Source organism: Fundulus heteroclitus, chromosome 21 (genome assembly GCF_011125445.2).
Source record: "Fundulus heteroclitus isolate FHET01 chromosome 21, MU-UCD_Fhet_4.1, whole genome shotgun sequence".
Classification (NCBI taxonomy): Eukaryota; Metazoa; Chordata; class Actinopteri; order Cyprinodontiformes; family Fundulidae; genus Fundulus; species Fundulus heteroclitus.
Window position 1 is genome coordinate 15869911 of NC_046381.1, and position 14021 is coordinate 15883931.

Sequence of the window (14021 nt, forward strand, 5' to 3'; positions counted from 1 at the left end):
AAAAATCAACGTCCGGACACTGAGCTATTTTGCAAAGAAGAAAGTGCAAACGTTTCACTTTCTAGATGTGCAAACCTGGCGGGGGCCTAAATCGACAGACTGGGACTGCACTGTGGGGTGGTTCTGCAAGGTATCTGCAAAGAAGCCTGAGTAGAAAGGTACAACGCTCACCAAACATTTCACGTTTTCTCTCCACTTCACAATTTGGCAGGGCCACTAAAATACATAAATGCTACTTATGTATTGTAAGTATACATTTTACTTGCACCTTTCAGATGACCACATTACCAGCTCAAGAACCAGTTTCTATTTAAATACTAAACAGAAAATACTGCAATAATATCAGAAACGCGCCCACCATTAGCCAGCAGGCCTAAATAAAGACGTCTGCATCTCACCACGGTGCGAATGTCTCAAACCAGGGGCACTAATTCCTGTCTCGTGCACGATTACAGCAGCATCCTATGATCGCACCCCTTTTGCAACACGGGAGAAAGCATTTCCCGTCTCCTACCCGTATGGTGCAAGCGCTGCAAGAGACAGGTGGAGCCGGATGAAAACCATTAGCACGAGCTTGGAGAACACCTGGCGTGCCGCCGTGTCGCTTCAGACTCGCCCTGTCCTTTTTTTTTTTAATGGCGTTTCATCTAAGTCAGGTGGGTAGGAAACGTTTGAAAGCGGAGCGCTTGGCGTCCGGCGCGCATATCTGCGTCGAATCCGCCGCCACCACCGTCCAGATGTTTCCACTTGGAACGAGGGAGAACAAGAGAGAGAACGGAGCTCTGTCTGGCATCAGCAACAGATAGGGGTTTGTTGGGAATGCAGCCGCCCCCTCCTTTGCCCCCCCTCCCCCCCGTTGTGCTGTGCCAGGGATTCGTTTCAGAGGTGACGGATCCCTGTAAGGCCTTTGGGTTCTGGTCGGGAATGTTTGGACAGAAGCCTCAGATTAACACGACTGGAGCTGGTTTCATTGTATTTTATCGGATGGTGTTGGATGAAGTCAGATCGCGAGAGATAAAGAGCGGAGATCCCGGCGAGCATTGTGGAAGACACTAAGGATGATCAAAGACGAGGCCTACTGCGGTGAGGGGTCACATGCCAGACTTTAATCTGATCGGGGGAGCAACAATCCCCCCCTGCTTCCCAAACACGAGCCAGTTAGGAGCCACACAATTCCCTGTGTGTCTACAGGTCAGAGGAGGTGTCCTATAGGCCAGGAGGTTCTGAGTACCGGCCGGGACAGCGGCAGGCTGAATCATTTCTGGAGGGGGTGAAAGGGAAAAGCCGATCGGTGAGCAGAGAGTGCCGGGGGGGGGGGGGTTGCGTGGGGTGGTAGCGGCTGGGCTTCTTGTAAGCCGTATTTCCTGGAGGAGGAATTCCTCCGAGGTTGGAAAATTGCTGCAGAACAATGAGGCTCCGGTCCGTTGGCAAAGTCGAAGTGAGGTGCACAGATTGCCTCTGCTGATCCACGGGACCAAAACACAATGCCTGCCCTAAAAGCACATGCTCTTTGCACTCAGGTTAGAGGGATTTTTGTCCCGGGAAAGCCTGAGCCCCCAGTGTACGATGCTCGCTCTCTTTTGGGAATATATGCAGATTGCATCTTCATGGTGTCGGATTCCCGGAGGCCTAATTTTGACTTTTTACTTGGAAATTTCTTGGAATACTCCCCCCCCCCACCCCCCCCCAACCCCTAACACACACACATGTTTTAAATCCACTAAGCTTCCAGAATAATCTAAGAGCAGAAGGATGCTTCCAGGGAAACGCTCGGATACACGTATCTCTCACATAACGAGCAATTATAGCTCGGGATGGTGGGTGGAGGTGGACACCGGTGTTTATGTTGGTCGAGCTGATAAAACGACAGCGAGTGGCTCGATAGGATAAACACATCTGGACGCAGCGAGTAGAGATGCTGTGATAATTGGTTTCGTACACAGTTTTTAAAAAGGTTGGAATAGTCTTTAACTTGATTTAAGGACTTTCAAAGGTTCAGAGTATGGAAATGCAAACGACATCGGAAAAATGTTTGTGTTTACAATTTATTCTCTGTTCCAAGTAGTAAAATGCCCCCTCCATCCATCCATCCATCCATCCATCCATCCTGTTTTAGCTTTTCTGTACTTTCTCTCAGACTGCAATTCAGTGAGAGACACGAAAGGCAATTTCCGTGCCTTTTCATGTTCTGGTTATGGAGAAGTTAATTTATTCCTTAGAGCTTGGTAATGGATTAATTGGGCCCTCTGCTGTGCTGCTGCTTTAACGAAAGCGTGTGTAAAGTGACTGCAATGCTTTTAAAGTAGTTCTAATCCCTTACATCCACCGAAAATAAACATATTTGTTTAAAGACAACTTGGCCGTTCTTATAACACAAATTACATTACAAGGTGTAAAATATAAATGTGTGTTTAGACCTTTTAGACGGAGTCCCAATTAGCTGATTCTGTATGGCTATTTTGTATTTTATGCTTATGATGGCTTGGTCAACAAGCAAGTCACTATTTTGTTTTTACCAGTGTTTTGTCTGCTGAAAGGGCAGCAGGAAGTTCACGAAAATCAGGGTCTAATGAGGAAAACCGAGAAAGAGCCTTTACTGGCTCCAGAGATCCAGGTAGTTCACTAAATCATGTGTGTGTGTGTGTGTGTGTTTGCATTTGGATGCGCCGCTTCTCTTCCTCTCTGTCTCACAGGACTTTGGGTCTGTTAGCTTCCTGGATAGAGTAGTAACTTTAGCAGAAGCCAGTGGGCCAAGAGGCTTATTCTTTTGCTTGTAACGTGATCCAGACAGGGGTTAGGTCAAGGTTGAAGGGGGGGGGGGGGGGCAAAGATGTTGATATCCCTCTGGATGGGCTGACGATGATGCTAAAGGTCACAGCTTCTTGTTTCCATCTTCTTTTCCTGCCTGTTGATCTTGAGATGGTGGTACTTCCTTCCCTTTCCTGCATAACAGAAGCGAGGACAGAGGGTCATGTTTGTCGGCCTCTGCTTTGATAAAAACGAAGACAGAAACCCGATTTGTGAAAACAGGGGAATAAAACCAACGATTTAAGACGTTCACTGTATTTATTTTTCTGCAGGGAAGATTGTATTTTCAGGTTTTCTTATGGGATTAGAACATTTGTACTTATAATTAATCTATGTCCATTTTTTTCTGTGTATGGTATTATGTTATCCAAACTTGTATTCTGGAGGGCAGGGCAGCTTTTAGTGGTTTGTTGAGTGGCTGCGGGGAGTTTGATTGTTCAGCTTCTTGTGTTTTATGGATCCGTTGAAGACTTGATTTTGTTCCTCAAGGCATTTCGTGGGAGGTCCTGTGGGAAGCTTCTAAAGACTAGGATCCTTGTATAACCAAAGGAAGAGCTGCGTCCACATTCTCCAATCCAATCTTATTTCTATAGCATTTTAAACAACCGACACGTGCTATACAGTTGAGAGTTAAACATAAAAATCTGGTACATTAAAACACAAAATGCACACATTTAACAGCCCTGTGTTAAAACCATATAGAACAACATAAAAATCAACTAAAAACAGCTAATGCAACAATGACCTTAAACCAATGTCAACAGGGTGTCACATGCCGGGGTAAAAAGATGGGTTTTCAGGAAACATTTAAAAACAGACCCAGAAGACACCTGTCCAATTCCCAAAGGCAGATCATTAAAAAATTTGGGAGCTGGACCCGCACAAGTACAATCTCCTCTACGTTTACGCTCAGTGCTAGGACGTGGTGAGGAGCAGTACCGTGACACAAAGGCGAGCTTCTCCCCAGTGTTGGTTGGACAATGTCAGAGCTGCCCCTTGTCACGGGTCCTGTTTGTGGTGTTCAAGGACAGAACGTCAAGGCATAGTTGTGGAGAGGAGGGTGTCTGGTTCAGGAACCTCTGGGTCTCATGCTTGGTTTTGGCAGATGATGTGGTTTTGTTGCTGTCTTCAAACTGGATCCTTTAACTTGCCCTGGAGCGGTTTGGTAAAGCTCCTAATTTACCCGTCAGTCTTTATTAAAGCTTTAATCCTTGGTCATGAGATATGGATCAAAGCCAAAAGAACAGGATGCTGAACGCAAGCGTTTTCTCTTAGTGGGACTTCAGTCAACCTTAGAGATGTGGTAAGAACAGAGGTAAGAAGCTGTTCCTCTGCATCAAAAGGAGTCGGTTGAAGTGGTTCCAGCATCGGATGATGAGGCCTCCTGAGAGTCTCCCTTTGGAGGTTTTCCCGGGACCCTGAATTTATTGGAAGGACTATAAGTATCCCTTCTGCTCTGGGGACACCTTGGAAAAGTCTAGAAAAAGTTGGAGAGCTTTAATGGGACAAGGAATATCTGTTTTTCCGCTTGCTTCGACCCCCAATAAATCATTTGATAGGATGGACCGCGAAGGATACTTTGGACACACCCTTCAAATCTGAGGAAAAGAAGGCCGCATTTGATTCAGTTGTGCAGTTATTGTCCTTTTTATAATTGCTTATCTTTAGTTTACCAGTGTGTGCTTCCGTTTGATTGTCAATTGGATGTTCATGCAAATGAATTGTACAACCGAGGGATAAATAAAGTATTATTCAACACTAAAAATGGATCAACTAGATTAAGAAATGATGGGGCGTTGTTTTGTTGCATCACTATTTCGTAGCCGACTGAGACGTCAGCTGATTAACATTTTCCTGCATCACTTGGAGGGCTGAAACGATTACTCGAATAATTCGAGTACCTCGATGACTAAAATTCCTCGAGGCAAATCATCTGCCTCAAGCCTTCATTAAATTATTTTCAACCATTCAGCGAACCTTGTTCTGGCCAGATAATTGCTAACGATAGCCTATGCCGTTGACACATGGTTGCCAAGTGCTACTATCAGCTCTGAAGCGAGATGCCGAGGGGCCAAAGGAAGTGCAGAGAAGGAGACAAAAAGTGTCAAAAGTGTGGGATCATTTAAAACTACAGTATGTAGAAAAGAAAACAGCACATGCACTGCAAAATGAAATTGTCCTTGATGCTGCAGCACTTTAGCAGGAAACATCCGCTGCATGCGTCAAGCTCTTCCCTAGCTGCCAACAGGTGATGTTCATTTTTCCTTTCCCGTTAAGTCAGAATCTGGGATGTTATAGATACAAGGGGATACATTTCGGCTAACGTTCATGCAGATCAAGAAGGGTATTTTGTGACAAGTTGTCATAAAACAAGGAAGAAGAAAAAAACATAACAGCCATGCAGCACTTAATTGCAAGTGTCAGATATAAATGAAGATAAAAGGTCTGTATTCAAATGTCTGAACTCAAACTTATTTTTTTACCCAGTTACTAACATTATGAAAGATCAGATTCAGTTGTCTAGTTTGTGAAAATAATATACACCACTTATATATTTTTTTTGTAATGATAAAAATATTCAATGAGAGAGGGCTTGTACTTAATGCAACCTCAAACCTCGTACACACATACAAATAAAAGCAGTTGGAGCTTAAAATGCATTACCTAAATATAGTAGTTTTTACTTTAACTGCAGGAGGGTCATCAGAAGGAGAAAAACTACCCCTTCACAATATTGAATAAATGTAAAGTTGCCAGTTTTATGCACTTTAAATTTTTATAGACGTTGGTCTCAATTGCCCTGCCTTCACAACAAAGTCTCACCTCAAATGTTATTTTCCTCCCCTGCATAAAAACGCAAGTGTGGAGGGACAAAGTTTGAATTTTGAATCCTCTCAAAAGACAAACAAACCCATAAACAATTTCAGACGTCTCCCCAGCTTTCTTTGCATGTTGGCGTTTATTGTTATTGCTGAAGCAGCAGTGCACACATCATTGTCCGTCCATAGTTTTGGAAACTGAGGAGTGCCTATCGCCCTTTCTCCTAATATAGCACGTCCTATTGTAGGCCTGCATATGAAGGTAGAGCTGCATGATTTTTCACCGCAAGGCTGAATCCTGACCTCCTTTCACAGTCCGAGCTAAATGAAAGCCAGCAGCTTAATGATATTCCAGGTGTTGGGAGCAGAGGTGAAAGGGAACCAAGGTGAGATGCGTTGTTTTTCTCTCCTTAAATCTTTTTTTTTTTTAATTAGATTTGCTCCATGAACCCAGTCATCCTCTTTCTTGTCTGTCCCCCATGTGAGGCCTCTGAACTCAATAAGGTGACACACTTGCGTTTTAATTTCACAGTCTCCACGTTAAGTAGCCCACGTATTACGATATTAGCCTGTTATTCCCAAAATTATTATTTTTTTTTTTAGTAGTCAGCCTTTTGTTCTCAGCTGGCCGACTAGAGGATACATTTTACTGTGCAGGTTTGCAAAAAAAATGTAATTAGCACCATATTTTAAGAGCAAATTTGTCTGTTAGGAACCTGGCAGCGATGGAGTCCTCTCCTACAGAGAGTTTTGGACCGGGCTTGTGTCCCAGAATTGTTGAAATAATGAATATTCTCTCCTTTGAGAGATGCTGAGATGGGAGATTTAACGAGTATTTTATTATTATTTTTTTTATGTAATTACTCCAGTAGTGGGCTTGCCTACTCTTCTGTAAAAGTGATAGATCGCTGGAATAGAACGGTTGGGTTGCACTCTTTGATGTGTGCAAAATCTGTTCTTTATTTCTGCATCTCTCTCCTGAGGGACTTTACCGTGGATCGAGTGCTTGGGGTTTTCTTCCCCACAGATGCCAGTTTTGAAGCAGGATTTCCTTCCTTCCTGGACCTCCCCGTCTTTACATTGTGCTACATGCTTCCTGCTTAAAAGCACACATGCGCAACTCGTAACCCCCGCTCTTTACAGCCGATCTCTCTTTCCAATTTTTTTTTATTTTTTTTTATGGACAGCAAGTATAAACCAGTAAAGCTCTGTTGTTGTTTCTTCTTTTTTTTTTTTTCCTAATAAGGCTTCAGTAAGATCACTGCTGAACCCCCCCCTGAGTTTCTGTGGCTCTGAACGTAAAGGTGCTGCCGTCTTTATGCCCCGGGGAGAAGGCGGCATTTGATTTAGCCTGTGGCAGGTGCCTGGTCACATGATATAAAACAGTGGAAGCAAACACTTGTCAGGATGTTCATGAACTCTGAAGGGTGTGTGTGTGTGTGTGTGTGTGTGTGTGTGTGGGGGGGGGGGGTCATCCTCACAAGGGACTGTTTGTTTTCCACACTTGTGTTAAAGACATCCGCACTTTTGCTCAGATCTTTGTGCAGAGATTGTGCTCTTGAGCATTACCAGTTCTACGGCCGAGAAAAATAGATTGTCTAAGAATGACCAAAATAGTTGTACTGTGCCTTGCAGATGTACTCATCGCCTTTGAACTTTTCCACATTTTGTCACGTTATACCCATAAACTTCAATGTCAACTTTTTTTTTTTTACTTCATTGTCTCAAAGTGTGACAATAGGCAGTTTACAGACAACCAAAAAGATAAAAAGGTATTGAGATTGGGTTCAATAAACATGTATGCGACCAAACAAGAAAATTATGCAATGTTAAAACAAATATTTTTGCAAATGAAAACCTGAAAATAATAGCCGACACCTGTATTGAGCTCCCTTTCCTCTGTTACCCTTAAATAAAACCCATTTCATTGTCCGGCTATAAGGGGTTTCTTCTCCCCAGTTTACCACCTTTTGATTCCTCTAACAGGTTTTCTTCCAAGACTGCGCTGTGTTTAGCTCCATCCATCCTCCCATTAATCATATCCAGCTTCCCTGTCTCTGTTGAATAAGAGCGTTCCCCCAGCATGGTGCTGCTATCACTCTCCATCGCAAGTTTTAGGGATTTCAACATATCTTGGGTTTCGCAGATGTAAAATAGAGCCCCCCAGTTCTCCATGCTCCTGACTGACTGGATAGGATTTAATGTTAAAGCAGGTTTTCTCTAATAGGAAATCTCAGATTATAATAGAACAATTTAAGAGGGCTATTACTATTGGGAAAAATAACAATTTCTCTATGTCAAGTGCCTTGTTGAAAATGATTTATAGCCCTGTCAGTTAACTAAAGAAAACCATTTGTTGGCATCACAGCAGTCAAGCCCTTTTAGTAATTGTTGACCTGCATTTTGCACGTTTCCATTGGTGCTTGTGATGCTTTATCTTTACACAGACCTCCAGTTCTCTCATGTAGAAAGGCCTCGCTTGCCATCACCCTGACCTTTTAGCTCTGGATTCGGTCATGATCCACAGGTCTTTGTGTTCTTGTTCTTATTTTAACTCCATGTTTCGTGTCTTCTCAGTCTTTTTTCCTCCAGCTGTTTGGCATTCTGTTGATTTATTGCTGGTCTGATTTTCATCCAGTGGATTATTTCCCTGTTGCATTTAAGTTTCCTTGTTTTCGGCATTCAATCACATCAGCTCACCGTGGCTCTGCCTTGTCGCTGCCGCACTTTGGGTCCGCATCAACAACACTTCTAGTCAGGGGCTCTGACTTTTCCCTTCCAAAACCGTAATACATTTTACTGTCAGGCAGTGGAAACACGTTGGTTGAATTAACAGATTGGTTTAAACCTTTAAACCTTTCCCAGGAGTATGAATCACTCTGAGCTTTACTGTAGCTCTGTGTGCAGCCTTCCTGTCAGAGTTCAGCCAGCTCCGTCTAGTCCGACATGACGGGGCGCTCACTCTAAATGATCTAATTATCTTGGTGAACGGGACTTACTTTGGAGGTTTAAAGACTCAGATAAGTGTCTCTCCTTCTTTCTGTCTACAGACATTTCTATGTTTTTTTTTCCTTGTCTGTAATTTTATCGGGCGATTAAAATTGAATTTCCAGGTTTTGGATGAAACTTTCATTATCACGTTACCTCATGTTCCCCCTGGCTTCGTCTGCTGGTGGACGAATACACGATGAACACGCTCCTGCCAGGGTTGGGTTTTGTGCAAGGACAGGAAGTGGAGGGGAGAAGCTGGCAGTGGTCCTTCCCTGACGGTGTCCAGTTCAGTCTCTGCCCGTTTTTGTTCCTACTTGCCAGGCCTGCTGCTCTGGATGGCAGAGGGCCCTTTATGCAGATGGCCTGGAAGCTTTAAAATCAGATGAACAGTAGCAGCGTGTCAGACAGCGTTGACTGGGAGAGCGCCATGGATTAGCGAACTGACAGTTTTGCTCAGTCATCTTGTAGATCAATAAAGGTTGATTTGCTTGGTTACACATTGAGATTGGAAGCTGGGTCCCTGAGGACCGTCTCTCATCTGCTACGATGGTTCCATCTCTAATCAGGTTTCACAATTCAGAAGGCTCTTCCTAACTTGTGAGAGATTTCTCGCTCTCCTAGTTAAATTATCTTCATAATCTGGATCTTGAAATCTGAAAAAGTTTTAAATGAAATTTTGTGTTTTGTATGGGGAAAAAAAAGGCTTGGTTTCGTTCCTCCTTATTGGTACTTGATAAAAAACTGAATTTCTGTCAAAGAAAGACGGATTTATATTTAAAGTATGTACGTTGTCTTTAATTTTGCAGCTTTCTAGTTTCAGTTTTTGATAAACCCATAGAAACCACATAACCCTATTCAGAAATTTAAACCCTCTTTTTCTAATATTATTATTTTTATTACATTTAACCAAAGATTTAAAGCATTGAAATCCCTATTTTGGGTTTTTACAAACAAAAATGAGGTATCAACGTTCACAAACAGTGCTTCAAACTGCCTGTGGGATAATCCACTCCAGATTTGACAAATATAAGTGCTAAAGAATAAAAAAAAAACACACCTCTAATTTAAGTTAACTCGAGTCCCTAAAGAAGCAATGAGCTACCGTATTACTGAACTAAAATTCACCTTCAGCATTGTTTTTTTTTTTTAAACTACGGTAATATTTTTATTAAATCACCAGGATGTTAATAAAACACTGGGGCAAAATTTGGAAATCACTGTTCGGAAAAGTATTGAATTTTAAAAAGACAATTCAATTATGTTTGTTTTACTTGAGTCTGCAAACTGCTAAGTAATGAGGCACTTTTCTTTTTTTTTTTATCAGAACAATCGACAAAATCATCAAAGAAAATCCTTTTCTAAGTTTCTTTTTCCACATCATTTCAAAAACTGCTTTGTGCGAGAATATTAATTTCTCTCACAAAGCAAATTGCTGTTAATTTAGATTGTTCCCATTGAAAAGCAGACGTAGAGTTTGGATAATTTGCTCTCATGACTAACGAGATGGTGTTGGTTAAAACCAGCAGGGGATGAAATTAATGCAATAAACCACTTCTCTGCTTTCGGAAGCCTCCTTTGTCTCTGCTAAGGATGTTTTCCTAGCCAGAATTTGGCTCCTGTGTGTGTTACTGTGGAGATGATTTAACCCTGTATGTTTAACCCTGGGTTGAAAAACTATTTTCGATGCAGGACATGAAACATGTGCTTCTTACCTAAATGTTATCTTAGAAAAGCCAAGACTCCTAAGTTACTGTTTCCCCCCATCTTTCATCTACTTTTCCATCTCTGCCGTCACATTTTATCCAAAGCACACTCCGTGACTAAAGTGCTTTGAGAGCTTGTTGCCTGAGGGTGCTGAACTGCTTGCTCACCTGTTACCTGATGTCTTTTATCACAACCTTTTACGCTGCACTTCTAGGAGCAAGATAGATGGTAGGAAAAACACATAGATGCTCAGCACTCGCAGACTTGAGGTAATGAGCTCAACTTAGGGATTTGTCCTATAGAGGCTTTTTGTGTCTGGCTCCAGCTTTGAACTTCAATTTTTTTCCAACACTTTGCTAGCAAGGAATATTTAATGGTGTTATGTCACAGATTAGTTTTAGATAAAAGAGACCTTTTCAGCTTCTGAAAGAAAACCTGTTCATGAACGTTAGTATAACAGGTGAGTCAGTTACACATAATGACAACAAAAACCTAACAAAATAAAGAAATATGTTGTTTTTTATTTATTTCCACATCCATGCTTTATTTGTTGTGACACCTATAGTGTAAATGCGCATTTACACTCATGATTTTTCTTCCCCCATTTAGTTGGATTTGTGATGATTTGACCCACATTTTCAGCCGTATGGCCATTCATAAGATTTGCGATTACATAAGCGCCTGAATGATCATTGTGAATCGTTATTAACATTCCTGTCAGCCGCAGAGCTGCTAAATCTGAAGTACAGACTATTGAGAGCGGGAGGGGAGGGGGGGGGGGGGCGACATCAGAGCATCATTAGCATATAAAACTGCTGACAACTCTATAACGAAGAAGTGTTGCCATTTTGCTGTGATTGATCATTAATCATCCATCTATTGAGGTGATGTTAAAGCCTGTGGACGTGAAACAGCAGCTACACTAAACTGTTCACTCGTAGGCCCGTGATTATGTTGTACAATGACGGTGATTTGGGAAATCAGGATTATTTCCCAAATGAACATTGTAGGAATTGCACCGGTTTTAAGAATTTACCTCCTGGACAATCCACCTTTGTACAAGCCGAGCAGTCATCAGTGAAACCAGTTCACAACAAATATCATATACTTTGCAAAGTATTTTCTCTCTCTAAGGAGACCCAGCAGATTGCATCAAATCAATGACGAGCAGCATTCACTGCTCCTGGATGAGCTTGCAGCGACAGTGGACAGTTGCTGGCGTTGAGGGATTGCTGACTTTGCAGCAATTCCTCACACTGAGCATGCATGTACCGACAGTGGAGAGGAAAACTCCAGCAGTTTGCCTCAGCCTCCAGCAGAACCACAAACAAATACAAGCTAGTGTGCTCCCAAAGATAAAATCTTACCATTTCATCATACAAATATGCAACAGAGACGTGTGTAGTATTTTATAGATCTCTCAATCTATATATCAATAGTTTTATTGTACAGAAATTACAAAGAACAAAGCCAGTTCTAAATCAAATCCGCATGAGCCAAAGTGTCATGAATCCAATTTTATTAACTTCAAGCGTTAACATACTTAAAAAATAAGATTAAAAAAGATCAGATACGTATCGGATCTTTAAAAACATAAAGAACTAATAAGTCCGATTTAAAATTTCAATATGCTTATTACTGTTAAGGTCTCCTCCGGTAAAATATATTTCATCTCAGTATTAAGTCTGGCCTTGACAAACAAACCCATGCCACTGTAGCAATATTGTCCTATCCAGGATTCACATCAAATGTGAATGGGTCAGTTTATATCTATTTTGATGCAAATGAGTGTCTTTGAATAGTTATTTTTTTTTTAGTATTGAATATATTGAAGTATTGATTATTTTGACAAACCCAGTGGTGAAAGATGTACAAGTGCTTAATATGACTTTATAAATTTTGCATAGTTCATCAGACACACTTAGTCCTCCTACCATAAATAGATGTTTAAGTTTAGTATTTTGTTTAATTCATATTCATTTGACATGAACTGGAGGACGTGGTAGATTTCTTTCTTTCATTGTGAGTGGTTCTCCTGGATGTGTGGGTGCGTCATACCCTTCTGCCTTTCCTCTGCCTGTTTTCCTCTTGTTGTACAAAGACTCTATCCTCTGTGACACACTGAAATGCTCTGGCTTGGCTAACAAACACTAAGCAATTTGTTTAGAAGTGTTGGAATTTCCATCATTATCGTTCTGTGATGTCATCTCTGGTTTACTTACTTGAGGAAGCAAGTCTTCTTTGTTTTTGCCAGACTCAGTTGCCGTGATTCATCTGTATCATTGGAATAAATGGCATCATTTGCAAAAGGGAGGGGCTATACTTCCGCCGATTATATCTAGGTGAAGAGATGCCAGCAAAGGATGTTACATGATATCCATTTGTAAACGTATCCTAAACCAGGCTTACCTACAAGCTTTGTGGTTTGATTTTTTTCCCCTCCTATTTAGTCACTCGCCATGAATTTTCTTTATCTGCACAGGTTTATATGGGTTTCCCATATTTATATGCCTGTATTAAAAATTCTGCATAGAGGGAATTTTGCATTATACAGGCCTTGTGTTTTAAACGTATTTAAATTAGATCGAAGACAGTGTTTGATTCCCTCTGATTATAGCTTACTAGATACAGTAAATGCTACACCCGCTCAGCCCACTACTGTTAGCTTTTAGTTAGCGAAAGGGGGAATACTGCTAAACCTTTTCGCTTCTTTAAAGACAACCTAGGGCCTTAAAATTTTGCCGTTCATGGCCTTGCTACTACAGAAGCCCACGCTAGCACTCTTCTTTGGCTAAGTTAAACAAGTATCAGTAATAAGAAATAAAATGTAGCATGTCCTATCGACAAAATGAAGAGCATTGGCGACAAGCTACGATAGTTAGCATGACTGTCAGTAAAATAAACAGTCTAGCATTGATGCGTTCTTAAGCAGCTACTATCTTTGGGCTTATTTCCCATTTTTTGGAGGGTTTTTTGGTTTGTTTAGCAGCCTTTCCCGAACTTTAATGTTTTTTTTTTTACTGGTCTCATGCTTGAATAATCCATGATTCTTTTGTTAAGGCATAAAAGGAAGATGCTCAAACATCCTAACTGATATTTAACAGAGCGACTGTCAACAACCTCACCTGTGTTCAAACTGAAAAGGATCATAATCAAACAGTAATACAATGAAACCACGGGTCTTGCTCAAAGTTGTCTCATGCTAATCCATTCCTAATTGTAAATGCAAAAGTTCAGGGTATTATAATGTTTTTCAGAATAGACCATTCTAGCATGAAGCAGCAGTTATTTCTTTGTTGCCCGCAGCATGTGGGCCGTGTGGATTAATGACATGTAGGGCTGCATGCAGTTATTGGCCTAATGTATTCATCAAACCCATCTGTTCTGTGGACTAATGAAAACTTTAATGAGGTTTTAATGTGTAGCCACCTTCTCAGCTTTCATAGTGACAATTCAGGTAATTATGGTCAGGGCGTTGGGGATAAGACTTTCTTTTTTTTTTTAGATTTTTTTTTTCCTGAAGTTGTCAGTGGAAAGCACAGCTTCATATTCAGTTTTTCTCCTGAACAAGCAGTTGAATGTTAAAAAAAAGGCAATTTAAGCAAGGGTATTATCTATAAACTCTTATTTTAACAAGTTGTAAGCTATGGATTTAGTTTTTCAACCTATACAAAATTTGTTTTAGTTGAATGGGGAAAA

At 41.2% G+C, this 14021-nt stretch overlaps 1 protein-coding gene across 1 annotated transcript in view; it reads left to right on the forward strand.

Moving 5' to 3' along the window:
- Positions 1 to 14021, forward strand: part of prex2 (phosphatidylinositol-3,4,5-trisphosphate-dependent Rac exchange factor 2) — a 128052-nt gene that overhangs the window by 1302 nt on the left and 112729 nt on the right. The gene's annotated exons all lie outside the window — the stretch shown is intronic.